The sequence below is a fragment of the Mytilus californianus genome, unplaced genomic scaffold, assembly GCF_021869535.1.
Source record: "Mytilus californianus isolate M0D057914Y unplaced genomic scaffold, xbMytCali1.0.p SCAF_9, whole genome shotgun sequence".
Taxonomy (NCBI): Eukaryota; Metazoa; Mollusca; class Bivalvia; order Mytilida; family Mytilidae; genus Mytilus; species Mytilus californianus.
This window is the reverse complement of record NW_026262745.1, coordinates 89,798,445-89,816,487: the sequence shown is the minus strand read 5'-3', so window position 1 is coordinate 89,816,487 and position 18,043 is coordinate 89,798,445. Positions and strand designations below refer to the sequence as shown.

The following is an 18,043-nucleotide window of genomic DNA, read 5'->3' as shown; positions in this document are numbered from 1 at the left end:
ACATAGTTTATAAGTTAATGTTTGTGTTTAGGTTTGTTTAAAGGGAACGACTTATAATAATTCAATGGTATTTGGTATGCAGTTGTATTAGCTTTGGCACATCTCATTTACATGGAAATTGTTTAGCCATGTACCTCAGTCATGTTTCATTGACTTTGAATATTTGCATAACTTATGAAACATGTTAAAGTATTGCTATTTTAATTTCAACATTTGCATAATCAAAATTACAAAAGGATGAGACATATTTCTGTGATAACAGTTTATCTACAAATTCTGATATGAAGTAACATATGTTGAATTGCAATATTCATAAATAAATGATTGATCTATAAAAAATTTCTGACGGATTTTTCTTATTCTTCGCTTATCTGCCTCATTAAATTATTGTCATTTGGATATTTTTGTATGCATAATGTAATTAAACATTTTGCTATACTCCACAGAATCCATATTGGATGTTTACACCTTTTATTTATTACATTATCAATATAATACATGTTTTTATAATGAACTTGAATTATAACTTTAAGCTCACTGATAACAATTCTCAGTATAAAAGATAACTTGTATAACCAGTGGAACATATTTCACAGACAAGGAACTTATTTCACCAGGTAAGGAACACATCTCACAAACCTTGAACTTATTTCACTAGGTAAGGAACAAATTTCACAAACCCAGAACTTATTTCACCAGGTAAATTGTTGAACTTATTTTATAGAGATGGAACAAATCATATAGAAATTATCTGTGAAAAAAGTTCTCCCAGAATATATTTCCTGTGATATTTGTTCCACTGGAACTTTTTTCACAGGAACTAATTTTGGCTCACATATTCGCAACTATTCTATATATTATAGTTAGACTTGGGAGGATAAAAAACTTTAAAATGTTGTAATGACATGTCCATTGAAGAAGACCGTAGATTGAACTTTAGAAGTAAATTGTCACGTTTTGTTTGTTGCTTAATTGGGTTGCTGTCTAAATTAATTATGTATACTTCACATCTCCTTTAAAATCATTCATAGAAATTAAACATTGCTTAAAATATGTTAGCATACATCGTCTGAGAGTAGTTTTTTGCTCTTCTTATATTCCCTTTTAGATATATTTTTAGTCTTCTGTTCTTCAACCTCTGCTATATCTTGCTAGGAAGAGCTAGCTAGGTAGATCTAGACAACATCCAACTCAGCCAAACGATCTTGGGGTGTGTGTGGGGGCACTTATTATGTAATGAGTGGAATTGATGAGTCGCTGGGATAGGTCACTGTTTGAAGCTTCATGAAATTGCATGAGGTCGAGAAATTTAGGTGAAATATAAGACAAGGTTGATGATTGAATCTGAAACTAATCAGATGTCGATATTTTTTTACAGATGCAATTAAAATCACCAGAGATTGTGTATATATGTCTCTAAAATCACTTTCGTAAATGTTTAAGATATTTGTCAAATCTATTTACTAGTATCTCCCCATGAAATAACGTAACAATGATAGCTATGTCACGGCAGGTATATATACGTATTGTAAAAAATATATGATAGCTAGGGTAACTGCATGTATGTTCTTTTATCATTCAATATATATAGTCAAATGCGTTTTGTTAAAATATACTTTTTCACTCATTTGGTCTTTTGGAAAATGTTGTTTGTGCTGTATTTAGACCCCTCTACCAAGAAATTTGTTTTGCATGCACACGTATAAAAATTGCGGTTTTTATCCAACGCAATCATGGGTTTGAACGTTGTTTTCAATTTAGACTTGTTTATATTTTTTCGTTTGGGCTTGTATTATATTTGCCTTCGGACTTATATGATCCGTTCATCCTATTTTGACTCTTTCAAAATTCAAGAGTCTATCCTAAATTGAGGTAAATTATATGGCCTTCCAAATACCGTTTCGATTCCTAACATCACTGAAGAGACATTAATTGTCGAAATCTGGATATGGTGTACAAATGTTTGCACCTCATGTTTGCGGTATACCATCTTTTCCGCAAGTTTATTGTTTTCTGTTTGGTAATAAATTAATGATAAGATCTAATTGTTACATCTTGTGATCCGTTTATTTGTCAATCGCCAATGGCAGTCAGCAGGGTTTAAGAACATCAGTTGTTCGACCTGCTAGTCAAATGCGTTTTGTTAAAATATACTTTTTCACTCATTTGGTCTTTTGGAAAATGTTGTTTGTGCTGTATTTAGACCCCTCTACCAAGAAATTTGTTTTGCATGCACACGTATAAAAATTGCGGTTTTTATCCAACGCAATCATAGGTTTGAACGTTGTTTTCAATTTAGACTTGTTCATATATATATATATATATATATATATATATATATATATATATATAAAGAGTGGGGTATTGGATGTCTCAGCTGCTCACCTCTGCCATAAAAAGGTCGAAGTGCCGCCGCCGCCGCCCCCGCCCCCTGAGATAAAAATTCTTGTGTAAATTAATATCAATCGAACAGAAATTATTTGATATCTCCGTTTTAAAATGTTTGTGTTGCCTTTAGATTATCTTACTGAGTAGGGGGCCTCGGTGGCCGAGTGGTCTAAGTAGTTACTACTGTAATCACTAGCCAGTCAACACTGAGGTTGTGAGTTCGAACCCCGCTCGTGCGGGTGCACTCGACTCCAATCTTAATTGACTAGGATTGTCAGTTTTCCTATCGAAGGTCGGTGGTTTTCTCCCGGCGCTCCGGCTTCCTCCACCAATAAAAACTGGCCGCCACGAAATAGCCCAAAAGCGGTGCTTCAAAGTGGCGTTAAAACACCAAAAATTAAATCAAATCAAATCTTACTGAGTATAAATAAATATAACCTAAGAAAAAGGCATTTTCCTAAAAGTTTTCTTATGTTTTCACGTATAAAATGTACGTAACATGAAATAATCACGTGTGTGTTTACAAATCTTCAGGAGATTTGGCTATTTATAGATAAGTGTTACCTGTGTACCGATATGCATGATTGGTAACCAGGCAAATCTATTTACTAAAATAAAGAGTTCAGATCCGACACTCTACGGGATTAAAAGACATTTACTAGGTTTGAATTGTCCCAACCAATGAACGAAATTTAATTATGACAGCGTAAGTAATATCTTCCAATTAGGTAGTAAGAAAGCCTTCAGCCCGCAGACTGTCCATCGTTCAACTCTTAATACCGTCTCCGAGGAGACGGTAATAAAAAGTAATCAAACAGAACTCAAACTATAGGAGATGTGGAATAAACTTCAATTTGACAGCAACCAAACGACAAAAACGCCATAGGTAAATCAGATATGTCTTTGAGTAAAAGCCAATTTCTATTGTTTCACTGTTTTTATTTCAACTAGCGCAATTAAACAATCACTTCTTCCAAATATATTTTTTCTAACAAAGCATCAAAGAAAAGATCAACAGCCCTTTTATCATTACTACTTAGCAACAAGGAAACATAATTTACCAGTTAAAGATTGGTTGGATCAATTTTCAAGGTGATCAGACATTACACAAGAAGAGCGCGTGCCCCGTAAAAATGTTAACTTGTATTTGTAGTATTTGTATTTTTATCCATCTGATGAGTTAAGCCTCTTTCAACTGATTTTTATAGTTCGTTCTTATGTTGTACTGTTACACCACTGTCCCAGGTTAGGGGGAGGGTTGGGACCCCGCTAACATGTTTAACTCCACATTCTTTATGTATGTGCCTGTCCCAAGTCAGGAGCCTGTAATTCAGTGGTTGTTGTTTGTTTATGTGTTACATATTTGTTTTTTGTTCATTTTTTGTACATAAATTAGGCCGTTAGTTTTCTCGTTTGAATTGTTTTACATTGTCATTTCGGGGCCTTTTATAGCTGACTGTGCGGTATGGACTTTGCTCATTGTTGAAGGCCGTACGGTGACCTATAGTTGTTAATTTCTGTGTCATTTGGTCTCTTGTGGAGAGTTGTATCATTGGCAATCATACCACATCTTCTTTTTTATGATAACTTTTAAATCTCTTAAGATTTTCGAACCAACTTTGAACATATTTTTTTACATTATAATAATCAATCTTAATTTACGATCTTGGTGCATATTTAACCTTTCCATTCATATCCTTAGTTCAGACGACATAGTACTATTGGCAGAAAGTGCTGATGATTTACAGAAACAGCTGGATTCTTTCAGTGAATACTGTAATATTTGGAAGCTTAAAGTTAACTAAAGTGATGATTTTTTCTAGAGGCAGAATGCCGTCAAATTTACATTTTTATATAGCTATAGACGGCACTGACATTGAAAATATTAAAAGAATTTAACTATTTGGGCATATTATTATCTAGAACTGGTAATACTAAAATAGCACAGAAACACCTAGCAGAAAAAGCCACACAAGCTATGTTTAAGGTGTTGAAATCAGGCCGCATACATAATCTTTCCACTCAGTGTCACTTAGATCTTTTCTATAAAGTTGTGAAACCCATACTTTTGTATGGATGTGAAATTTGGGGGCATGGTGATGTTGAAATTATAGAAAGAATCCATCAGAAATTCTGTAAACTTCTTTTGAAACTGAAAATTCCACACCTAGCTATATGGTATACGGAGAACTTGGTAGATATCCTTTAAATTAAAAATAGTATCTTATTGGTGTAAATTAGTATCTGCTAAAGAGACTAAGTTATCTTCTATCGCATATACACTATTAAAAACACTATTTACTGTTAATAATGTATGTACATTTTTTTGTGAGTGAAGTTAAAAATATATTGGATGCATGTGGTTTTTCAAATATTTGGATTTCTCAATGTTTTGGTAATGATATATGATTAAAAAATGCACTAAAGTTGCGATTACAAGACCAATACAAACAGTTGTGGAATACACAATTTCAAGAGTCTACATAATCAGTAGATTATAGAATTTTTAAGTTAGAATTAAATTTTGAAAAAAAATATTTTGATATGTTGGATATGCACGAAAGTATTATTTTGTGTAGATATAGAACCACAAACTACAGACTCTCAATAGAGACAGGGAGGTGGAATAATGTTAATAGAAATGATAGAAAATGTCATCTTTGTAATATTGGTAGCATTGGAGACGAATTTCATTATCTGCTAGAATGTCCATTTTTTAAAGACAGTAGAAAATTATACCTTGATAAGTACTATTTGGCTTATGTTAATACACTAAAGTTTAGAAAATTGATGAGCAAATTAAACAAAAATTCAGAGCTAAAAAGATTATGTAAGTTTACAAAGTGTATAAATAAACATGTGGGTCCTCCTAGCTAAAATGTATATTATTTGGAAACCACTGTATTGTATATATGTTTTGTAAATAGATGCATATTCATGTACATATTTTGCACTCTCTCTGTACCTATGTATCTGCAATGGTTATGGGAATAAAGATATTGGTATTGGTTTATATGAACTCGTCAAGCTTCGGTGGATTCAATCAACACTATGATAACTGGACACATTATACAAAAGTCGGCGCGTGCCATGTAAAATGTTTATAACTCTTTTATTTCTAAATACATTTACACCACAATTTAAATATATGCTCTTTATTTACAACATTATCATACTGAATGACCTTGGTACTTATATGACTGTTCCATCATGGGCTTAGTGCAGTTTTCAGAGCTTAGTGCACCAAGGCGGCCTAGGTGGTGTTTAGACGTACCGGGTAAATCAGTCTTCAACAAGAAACAGGGGCGTGTTTTTTTGTTCTTCGGTAGTGAGCCAGAAGAGGTCCATTTCTGTTTTTTTGCATAGGGAAGATCTTCTGGCCCTCTTCCACCTCTTCGTTTTTGATAGGTAATTTAAACGGCAGAGGCACATAACAAACATGGCGTCGTTTAGTCTAAATGACATTAATAAATTTATGAATGCAGATATATTGGAATGTGAGCTGTGTTATAAACGTTTTTATGGTATGACAGTCTTAATAGGACATCCTTGTATGACGATAAGCTGGATAAATATAAGAACTACACGGACAAAAAATGTTAAGGGACGACTATTTGATATTCTAGGGAAGGGATTTTGATTGATTGGTGTTTAACGCTACTTTCAACACTAAGTTGGGCTATTCCGTGGTGGTCAGTTTAAATTTATAGAGGGCATTATTAACATTTTTAATCTTTCGCTTATTATGCATATTTTTCAGCTCTTAATTACCAGCCCACCCCACTAAATGAATGAATATCAAATGGTTTTTCTTCTTATTTAACACAAGTTTAATTGGTTGATTGTTTGTTGCTAATTATTAACGCCCAGTGACAAATATGTCATGCATGCTCAGGACTCGGTTCGAAACACGAGTTTAAAAGTCAGGTAAATAAATAAAAACGAAGAAATGTATGATTGCTAATGAGGCAACTATCCACCGGAGTTCAAATATGAAGTGGATGTAAGCAATTATAGACAACCGTAATTAAGGCCTTCAACAATGACAAAACCCGATACTGTCAAAAGGCCCGACGTGAAAAGTGTGCGAAACAATTCAAACGAGAAAACTTACGGCCTAATTATATATAACAAAATAATTTACAAAATATCAAATATGAGTCGAGACATGAACCAACGACAACAACTAAACTACAGGCTCCTGACTTGGGATAGACACACACAGAATATGGCAGGGCTGATATAAAAACGAAGATTGCCAATGAGACAACCCTCCAGAAGAGACCAAATGACACAGCAATTAACAGCTATAGGTCACCGTACGGCATTTAACAATAAGCAAAGCCCATACCGCATAGTCAGCTATAAAAGGCCCCGAAATCACAAATGTAAAACAATTCAAACGAGAAAACTAACGGTCAAATTAATGTACAAAAAAAAATGAACGAAAAACAAATATGTAACACAGCAAAAAACGACAACCACTGAATTACATTTGACTTTGACTTTGGACAGAGCATACATACAGAATGTGGCGGTGTTAAACATGTTAGCGGGATCCGGCCCAACCAGCCCCCTAACCTGGGACAGTGGTGTAACAGTACAATAACATGTTTGTGAGCGCTTAACCCTCCCCGAGACTGGGACAGTGGTGTAACAGAACAATATTAGAACAACCTGCACAAATCAATTGCAATTAGATTAACTCAAAAGATCGGTACGAGACACACAAAAAAAAACTTACATTAAGACAATAGACACAAAGCAGGGAAATAAGGGTATTTGCAATTTCTGGAAGTTTGCTCAAAGCTAATTACAACTATAGTACTGAAATAAATCTTGTTCTCCAAGACTGAAGTATCAATCAGTACACAACCAACGGATTTATTAAAAAAAAAAGAAGAAAAAACAGTCAGAGAAATGTCTGGTATACATTGTATATATATACTTGCATATAGATCCATATACAATGAAAATTTTTGAAAAGTGGTGGTCCGAAGGTTTTGACCATCGAAATTATGCAATAGAAATAATAGTTAGGAACAGAAGATTTTCTTCAAGGACCACCAGAGAAAAATGATTTTGAGAACTTTCCGATATCTTTGCTTTATACAAAAATAATCCAGTTTGGTTACTTTAAAAAAATTGAATAAACAAGATGTCCTTTTTGATCATATTCGAGACAAACATTGACGAATTTTTGTGCAGTTTAAGATTATTCTTAAAAATCAAATAGTGCCCCAGGTGTCTACACGAAATGTCAAGGTCTAAACGTCATGAGTTTATATAAAATTCGTGAATACAATAAACAAAAACAATTATATGAAAGAATCTAAATAATATAAATACTCATTATTTTACACGTATTCGAGGGATCAAAATAATCAGTTCTACAAATTGCTGTTAAATGAAATATTTAAGCCAATTTTACAAATATTTATACCTGCCTCTGTAATATGTCATATTGACGGACCACATTATTTTTTTTATCGTTAGAGACACTGTTGCAAAGCTCATTTTCCGTTCACTTTAAAAACCTACAAAAATTGCCTAAACTTTTAATCTTAGACTAGACAGCGTGAAAGATCAATACACTTTGGTAAGTGTACAAACGGCGTTTTGACAAACCGGTAAATAATCATGTTTTCGCCCGGGGATATGAATTTGACATTAAACGTCCTTCAGTAACTTTACAATACCCAGCCGTGTCATTTCCGTATATTGTAGATGGAACGTGTGACAAATATACACCAGCAATACCAATACAGGTGAATTTACCTTTTTAAATTATTCCAAAGAGGGGGTGCATTGCATTTGCGCCAATTTTGAAAAAAAAAATCAATCTTTCATTTGCGCCAAAAAAATAAAACTACATTGGCGCCATTTCACAGGTAACATATAACGGAAAAGTTTTAAATATTCATTTTTACATCGTGAATAAGATGATTTTTTAAGTATTCCCCATGGATAACTTATTTTAAAAAGTTCATAATTATTGTTTATTATAAAATTGCGAGTCAGTTAGGTTTAAAATTATATAGTGTTTGAATGTTTGAGGTGTCAAGATGGATGGATCTGAGTAAAATCCGTTAGTTTTCTCAGAGTTTGATTATTTCATATTTTTCATGTTGGGACCGTTTTTAGCCAACTTAACGGAATGGTTTTTAGAAGGCCGTACGGTTGTCTCTGGTGGCTTTCGTCCACCTCATTTGAACTTTACGGATAGTTGTAAATTCATAAGCAATTCTTAATATACCACATCTCCTTGTGTTTACATAGAGGAAATTAGTCTGTAATTTTTATGACCACACATATAGGTTATCCAGTATAAATAAGTACATCTGAGCCGTTGCCTACAAGTCCAGTGTCGGAACAAACTTTTGGTTTTACTCCAGTATATATATAGTCCTTTATTTCTAGTTTTTATGAACTCGTTCAATTATAACATAACTGTGTTTTAAAGTTATTATTCAAAGTCTCTTTTAAATAAAACAACTTTTTATACTATTCAAAATTGAGAATGGAAATGGGGAATGCATGTGTCAAAGTGACATCAACCCGACCACAGAGCAGAAAACAGCTGAAGGCCACCAATTGGTCTTCAACACAGCGAGAAAATCCCGCACCCGGAGGCGTGCTTCAGCTGGCCCCTAAACAGACACCAAGTGATGGATACAATTGTGGCTTATATTGTTTAATTAATTTTTTAGAGCAAAAGATTAATTGATTGTTGGTTGCTTAACATCCAGTGGCAAACATTTCATGCATATTCAGGACGACAAAACTTTTCAGAAAAAGATTATGAAGTACTAGGTATAACAAATGTTAAAATTTTCTCATCATTGACCTTTCAATACAATTTTGTTTATGATATGATCCTTCGTTGTCTTTCTATGGTTATGAAGTCATAAAGTATGTTCTATATATTCTAAGTTAGCATATCTGTACAGTTTGTCATTTTGACTTTTTTTTATTTTGCCATGGCGTTGTCAGTTTGTCTTTGAATAATAAGTTTGAATATCACTTTGGAAATTTAATTCCGCCTTTTTACAAAAATCATGAGATTCAAATTTGATAATCAAAAAAATTTTTTATTTGTTTTTAATTGTGTCGCTCTTTGATGACCATTTATGAAACCTGCATTTTCGTCTTTCATTCTTACGTACGTCTAGAAATTTACAGAACTCAAATTATATATCTGAATAAAAGGAGTTGTTGGTTTTATTTACGTCAATAATATAGCAAACAAACCAAAAACAAAAACAAAAGCCAAGAGACATCCAGAGAGCAAAGTGGATTTTTCGGCTTGCAGTACAAACTCAGTATATTAAGTATAAAGAACAGTTATATTATAACTATACCACGTCAAAAGTTCTCTCGTTCATTTCATTCCATAGTAGAGTGAAATGACTAACTTTCATTTGACCTTTAAAGAGGCAGAATTAGTTGACACAAATGTTATGCCTTTTTGCATGGCTGATTGTATATATTTATGTTGAACATGTTAAATTCAAGGCGATCTTGTAGCGAACGCACAACCCTATACTGTGTTTGGTTTTTCTACGATATCTAGTTAAGAAAAAACTTTATTATCGGAGGGGTGAAACGAGGGAGAAAATAATATGTATTAGATACACACTAAGGGCGTTAGCCCGAATGAGTGCGTATTACTTACACCAAGATAAATTGAATATTGTCAATGCAGAATGACAAATTCAATAATTTAGGACAGGGACTTTCAATACTAACGGATTCCCTGTTAAGGAGGAGATCTTTTAACAATTTGACAATATGCTATTGAAATGCATGATAAATGCAGGGTATCAAATTTATTTATCGACATCTTTGTGTAAAAAAAGATACAATTTTGCTAGATAAATAGAAAACAATAACACATTTCCTTGCATAATCTTATCTAAAATTATTGAAAATTATCATAATTTATGGGTATTGTTTTAACATGATACACCAAAGCCGAATTTTGCATGTTTGCATTACACACTTGCACTGTTTGGATTAACGTATCAATTAGAAGGTAGGTTAGAAAATCACAAAAACAGAATTAAAGGACAAAACGCCATTATATGGTTTTCCGGATAATGTTTTTTTTTTTTGGCAAATATTAAAAAAAAAATCTTAAACTTTTACATATACATAACATTTTAGGTAAACACCTAGAGTTACATATATACCAGCATACATTTTTGATAGGAAAAAAATGCTATCAAAGATACTTCAGAAATGCCTAGCTCCATGCCTAAGAAATATACATCTTTTTTATTGTTCACATTTATTTAACCTCCATTCAACAATGGGAAGGAACATTTGCCTCAGCTGTGAAATGAATTGATTTAAAACGACTTTTAACATATATACTTCTGACTTGTCAATATCTTAGCATAGAATATGATCAGAATATGGTCTGTGTATAAAACAAGTATACCGCTGTAATAAAAGCACTAGACAATTTATACATGTAAATATATGCTACTTCCAACAGAATTTTGTTTTGTTTTTAGTTTTTAATTATTTTTTTGTCATTATCGTTTATTTTTTAACCACTAAATTTGCGGTTTTGTGATATGTTCGTGCAGTTTTAACAATGTCGTCAATAGTGTTCAGAAAGAAGCTACTAGTATTATAAAATGTGTCAGAACCTTAAATTACACATACATGAACGGAGCTATGATACCATGACAGGTGTACATATGATGTAATTGTGAAATAGCCATTGTAATTGCCAAGTTTTTGATAGTTTAAGGATCATTTTTGATTAGTGGCACGTGCCATCGAATTCAATCTTTATTGACAGAAAATATTAAATAACGAATACATTTATTACTATTATAGGAAGAAAAAGGCGAAGAAGAATTATTTTCTATAGTGCAACTTGAATAAACAAATAAATACATAATTATTTTATATTAAATAAAATTGTTATTAAAATGAAAGAAAGGATTAACGCATTTACAAGGATATATACTAGATGCTGAACTTAAATTAGGTTGTATTGTTTTAACGAAAACTTCTATGAGGATCTGGAGGGGGTCCTTTTTTTAGCTCACCTGACCTGAAAGGTCAAGTGAGCTTTTCTCATCACTTTGCGTCCGTCGTCCGTCGTCCTGCGTCCGTCGTCCGTCGTCCGTCGTCCGTAAACTTTTACAAAAATCTTCTCCTCTGAAACTACTGGGCCAAATTTGACCAAACTTGGCCACAATCATCATTGGGGTATCTAGTTTAAAAAATGTGTCCGATGACCCCGCCAACCAACCAAGATGGCCGCCATGGCTAAAAATAGAACATAGGGGTAAAATGTAGATTTTGGCTTATATCTCTGAAACCAAAGCATTAAGAGCAAATCTGACATGGGGTAAAATTGTTTATCAGGTCAAGATCTATCTGCCCTCAAATTTTCAGATGAATCAGACAACCCATTGTTGGGTTGCTGCCCCTGAATTGGTAATTTTCAGGAAATTTAGCCGTTTTTGGTTATTATCTTGAATATTATTATAGATAGAGATAAACTGTAAACAGCAATAATGTTCAGCAAAGTATGATCTACAAATAAGTCAACTTGACCAAAATGGTCAGTTGACCCCTTAAGGAGTTATTGCCCTTTATAGTCAATTTTTAACCATTTTTCGTAAATTTTTGTAATCTTTTACAAAAATCTTCTCCTCTGAAACTATTAAGACAAATTTAACCAAAATTGTCCACAATCATCATTAGGGTATCTAGTTTAAAAAATGTGTCCGATGACCCTGCCCGCAAACCAAGATGGCCGACATGGCAAAAAAATAATACATAGGGTAAAATGCAGTTTTTGGCTCATATCTCTGAAACCAAAGCATTTAGAGCAAATCTGATGGTATAAAATTGTTCATTAGGTCAAGATCTATCTGCCCTGAAATTTTCAGACCAATCAGGCAACATGTTGTTGGGTTGCTGCCCCTGAATTGGTAATTTTAAGAAAATTTTGCAGCTTTTGGTTATTATCTTGAATATTATTATAGATAGAGATAAACTGTAAACAGCAATAATGTACAGCAAAGTTAGATCTACAAATAAGTCAACATGACCAAAATTGTCAATTGACCCTTTAAGGAGTTATTGCCCTTTATAGTCAATTTTTTACAATTTTCATAAATTTTGTAAATTTTTGTAAATTTTTACAAAATATTTTCCACTGTAACTACTGGGCCAAGTTCATTATAGATAGAGATAATAGTAAGGAGCAAGAATGTTCAGTAAAGTAAGATCTACAAACACATCACCATCACCAAAACACAATTTTGTCATGAATCCATCTGTGTCCATTGTTTAATATGCACATAGACCAAGGTGAGCGACACAGGCTCTTTAGAGCCTCTAGTTCTTTATTCTTTAATTTTTTATGCCGATTTTCTCTATTCTTTAAACTTTTTGTCTATTATTATCAATTCTTTATATTCAAGCACCTTATTATTCTCTATTCTTTATTTTTTTTATCCATTTTCTCTATTCTTTATATTTATTGCCACTCATTCTCTATTCTGTAACCTCCTCCCCGCCCCCTCCCATCAACATCTTCTTCTTTCCGATGGTATGTTATTTATAGTTTTATTGTCTCGTCACGGTCTAAGTGCAGTTTTCAGAATATTAACTGCACTCGGAGACATGGTTCCCTGATGCGGCCTTGGTGACTACGCATCACTACGAAATAAAAGCAAAAAAAAAAAAAGAAGACGGTTGTCCAAATATAAAAAGAATAACACGCACGGGGAATGATTACTAAATGCCACGAAGTAATTATTAAGTTTTAGAGGAAAGTATCGAAAGATAACGAAATTAACGATATAAATTATCTGACATAAAACATATTTGTATTTACGTTTATCGTTCCCGATGAAGTTAAATCCAGAAACGTGCTTCAGACGCATGAAATTTATAAGGTGTTTTCTCTCTTTTGATAATGTTATGTTTAAAATTTGCAATTACTTCTTTTCAAAGAATAAGTAGATAAATACATAAATTAACATCAGAAAATAAAAAATAAAATAAAATCATAAACAGTTATAGGCGAATAAGTTATTTCCTCAACAAAACAAAATCACTAATCTCTTAAAAAAAGACCAAAAGAAATAAAACGTCAACCAATGATTTTATGTTTAATTATTAAAAATATACGTTTTTCATTCTAGCATTTATATTGTAATTTTTTTATAATTAAAATGTATCATCCACATGAAGGGGCGTAACTCCTAATATCATTCTGACACACTAAACGGATCTTAACCCGATCTGAAAATTTTGAACATTACTTTTTATGTTTGGTCTGAATTCGTCTAAAACCGTCTTAACATATCTTGTTTAACAGCTAGAGCCTTCTGTCTTGTTTATCTTGACATGAATGAACGGACTGAACACGACATATATGAACAGCGTCTGAAAGTCTTAAAAAGTCTTAACGTTTTTCCCTAGCGGTAAATTCAGTTGATTCAGACTTGATCAGACCAAAATGACCGTTTCAGACTGAAATCTTGCTACTAGTGTATTAGACCAAAAGGAAAGAAATATAAATTCACGTCACAGTACTGTGACAAATGGAGAACGAAAATCATAAACAATTGAAGACAGTGCTTTATTGAGTGACCAACAACTACTAAAAATGGACTAATGAGGATAGAAACTTACAAAAATCATATTTCTGTTTTATGGGATTTAATGTAATTTTATCGCATAGTATTCATATTTTATGACAAAGACGCAAATGTTCAAAATTTGCAAGGGTTCGCGGAACCCAGTGTCTCGCCTACTTTTGCTGTTAATCGCAGGCTCAACAAAACCGAGGAAAAAAATTAATAAAAATATTCCTCTCAATACTATCTTTTGATTGTAAGAAGCTTCTGTCCAAGTTTGGTTAAAATCCAGAATAGTTTATGAATCTAATAAAAGTTTTAAAAACTTTAACTCTAGACTGTATGTAATGTTATCTGGAAGAAAAACTAAGTCCATTTATAAGTAAAATACGAAAAAACCTGAAAAATCTTTACAAAATTTACTTCTGGATACTATCTTATGATCATAAACAAGCTTCTGTCCAAGTTTGGTAGAAAACCAGGTTAGTTTATGAAAGATATTAAAATTTCAAAAACTTCAACCACAGAGTGAATATTTGTGGACGCCGCCGCCGACGACGATGACGACAACGACGACGACGACGACGACGCCGACGACGGAATATAGGATCGCTATATCTCGTTTTTTCGACAAAAGTCGAAGGCTTGACAAAAATGAAACAGATGAATTCAGGCAATAGTCAAATTATCAAATTGAAATCAACCTTGAGATTAACCTTTGGAAAAGTACCAAAACCGCATCTACGATTTGTTTATACAATATATAACAGGAAAATATGAATATTGTGAATTACACGTTCAAACAAATACAGTTTTAGCGTCGTTGTTATACTGTTCTAGTGATAAACTGGAATTTTATTGAATGTAAGTGAACATTTAAACAATTTTTAAACGTTAAATAAGATATAGTTATAAACAAGATTATCGATATCAACTTAAAAGTGTATTTACAAATCATATGCGCAATAAAAACAGTCACTTTAATGTACGTCAATTACTTCGAACAATATTTGTTGTCATTTAGATTTATTACTTAACACTAGTAGCAAGATTTAAGTCTGAAACGGTCATTTTGGTCTGATCAAGTCTTAATCGCCTTGATTTACTGCTAGGGAAAAACGTTAAGACCGGTTTAGACTTTCAGACTCTGTTCCGATATATCGTGTTCAGTCAGATCAGTCGGGTCAAGATAAACAAGACAGATTCTTCTAGCGTTCAAATAAGACTTGATTAGATCACGTTCAGATAAAATAAGACCAAAGGTAAAAAATCTGTTTAGTTGCTGTAAGATCGTGTTCAGTCGTGTTAAGATTTTAAATATTTTAAATAAAACGAGCGACACTTTATCTGTGTTTATCAGGGGTTACTCCCCTTTATGAATAAAATCGGCATAGCTAGGAGGATATTCTTTTGTGGTCTTTTAATGTAATACTGTATATCTATTTCATTAAATAACGTATGCAAACGTACAATTCATTTTTTCCCGATAGAATTTTTAACATTTAATTGGTTATATAAGAAAAGATTAATTGTCTTAACCGGGAAATGTGTTAGTCATTAAAACTTTGCAGTCGTGCTTTCTGACATAAAGTAGTCCTGTATTTATTCATTCCGCCCGATAAGATATAATGATAAGTAATATATCCCAAAGATGTTCTGAAATTTTCTTAAACATTTTTTGTTTCTAATGTAAAATAATAGTTCTGATCCATATAAAATTTGTCAAGAAAAATATATTCTAAGTATCTAATTTACTTTAAATTTTTAAATATTATATAGATGACAGTTGCTTGGTGAAAGTTATTTACATTTCAATAAACGGATTATCTAAGCAGTCAACCGAAACGGGTTGTCATAAACTATCTAAATAATTACCCATGCAACGCTTATGATGTTTTATCTATGGACGTAAAATGAATAAAGTTCCATGTTTTATCTTATATAAGGATTTACCGGGTAAAATTATTACATTGACAAATAAAACATTATTTTTTCAAAAAAAAATGCAACAAGAATAAAGAATATTTTAAGAATTTAGTTGACAGTTTATATTTACCATTAGGTACCTATAAAGACCGATTTCGATACCTCTCTTGATTTTTTTTTATCATCAAGTTTTTTTTAGCAAGAACTAATACAAGAATAAATCATATAGAAAAATATCAAACAACGATTGATAAAATCTTGTGTACGGTTTATATTTCTGTTTCGTATCAGATTTTTTTTATAACACCAGCGTTACTTCTCATTTAAAAAACAGTGAGATGCTTACTTGCTTTTTCGAAATTGACCAAAAAGCTATAGAATAACGTAGCGAAATGACTGTACTTATAGATTATACCTTTGTTTTTCCATTTTGAATTGTTTTACACTAGTCATTTTGGGGACCCTTATAGCTTGCTGTTCGGTGTGAGCCAAAGCTCCGTGTTGAGGCCGTATTTTTAATCTATAATTGTTTTATACTTTGTAACTTGGATGGAGATGATTATTTGGCACACATACCACATCTTCTTATTTATATTAACCGGGAGCAGTTTATAATATTTTCATTTCGATAAAAAGAAATATGCAATTCAGTAAATCAAATCGATTTGTACCATATTGTTACATTCAAAAGTCTTTAACTGAAGTAAATGATTGATAGAAATACATTATTTGTATTGCATCGCTCCTAAAATAATGTCCAGTGTCAAATATTACACATCGATGATCACTTAGATGTTCAACTGATTCAACCAAAAATTAAACTTAGGACTAGGATCAAATGCAATTCATTACGTTACAATTGTATTCAATATTAATATTGTTATAACATTCAGTCGAGGAAAAGACACATGTGACATTGATATGCATTGGTTTGTTCTAGCCTGATACGGCGAGCGCGTGTCGACAAAAAAGGTCATGTTAACAAGAGAACAATTGTTGTGAATCAGAGCCAAATTGACCTTTGTTCCAACTTTACTCATAAATAATGCGTGCTTGTGGACAAAAGGTCACAGACGAAAGGTCACAATTCAGTTTCTGAGACTATTTTCTTTGAAAAAGAGAAACTACTTATTTAAAAAAATATATTTTGTATGTATCTTGAACTATTGTATATATAAACCAACTCTGTAAACAAATGTATTAAATGAACAAATAATTGTTTAGTAAACAAACTATCAAAGTGGATTGGTACCTAAACAGCTTCATGGTGCTAAGAAATATTATATCATTTGCATGATTAAAATTTAATAAATCTTCATTTACCAAGGCTAATGAACAATTTCATAAACTGTAAAAAGAATATATGTAATACAAAGTAATTTTTCAAGATATTTCTCTTACATACTTAAACAATTGTCACTTCCTGTCCTGTGACTTTTTGTCCTGTGACTTTTCAGTGTTCGCTTACTGTTAAGAATAGGACCTCCCTTACCCAGGACCTCCCTTACTAATGGAGAGAAAGCTGTCGGGACTACCAATCCTAATTGTTAGAGAGAATAAAAAGTACATCAGTCATTCTCAATTTTATATGTTTTGCGTAAAACAAAACGGTTTTAAATGTTGAATTTAAGGAATGCTCGGATTTAAAAAAATAAATCTTTTTCGTTTGCTTTTCGTTGAAATCATCCTGAATATTATGTAATATTGTACGCTGAACATTCAACGATCATGGCCAAGCATGTGTTCTTCAAAATGCAATCTGTAGAAGAAAAAACACGGTTTTAAATCATGTACATTGGAAATCAAGAATCGTGTGTCGTGTTCGACCTATAATCCTTTATTAAATAGTCGAAATTGACTATTAATATATAGTTTTGTTTTGCACCTACGTAACTCTATATATGCATGTTTTTGCCACTTTGCTTGGAAAAATTATCATATATCTTAATTCTCTTTCAATAACATTTCCTTATTCAATTTGCTACTCGTCTACCAAAAAAAAAAATAGATATTGTTTCATTTTTGCCATTTTGGTTATAATAAGTTCTTGGTAGATGTATGTCCTTTATGATCTCTCAGGTAAATATCAAAAATGAGTCCTGAGTTTTGAC

The 18,043-nt window shown here is 32.3% G+C and overlaps 1 protein-coding gene across 2 annotated transcripts in view; it reads left to right on the top strand.

Moving 5' to 3' along the window:
* The first annotated feature begins 651 nt into the window (after window positions 1-651).
* LOC127716016 (uncharacterized) overlaps window positions 652-18,043 on the top strand; it is a 42,423-nt gene continuing 25,031 nt past the window's right edge. Inside the window, exon 1 of one of the 2 annotated variants that reach the window (XM_052222136.1) lies at window positions 652-699. The gene's annotated coding sequence lies outside the window, so the exon portion shown is untranslated. Of the gene's footprint in view, window positions 700-14,728; window positions 14,871-18,043 lie in introns of those variants that run through there. The other variant, XM_052222134.1, reaches the window with a different exon arrangement.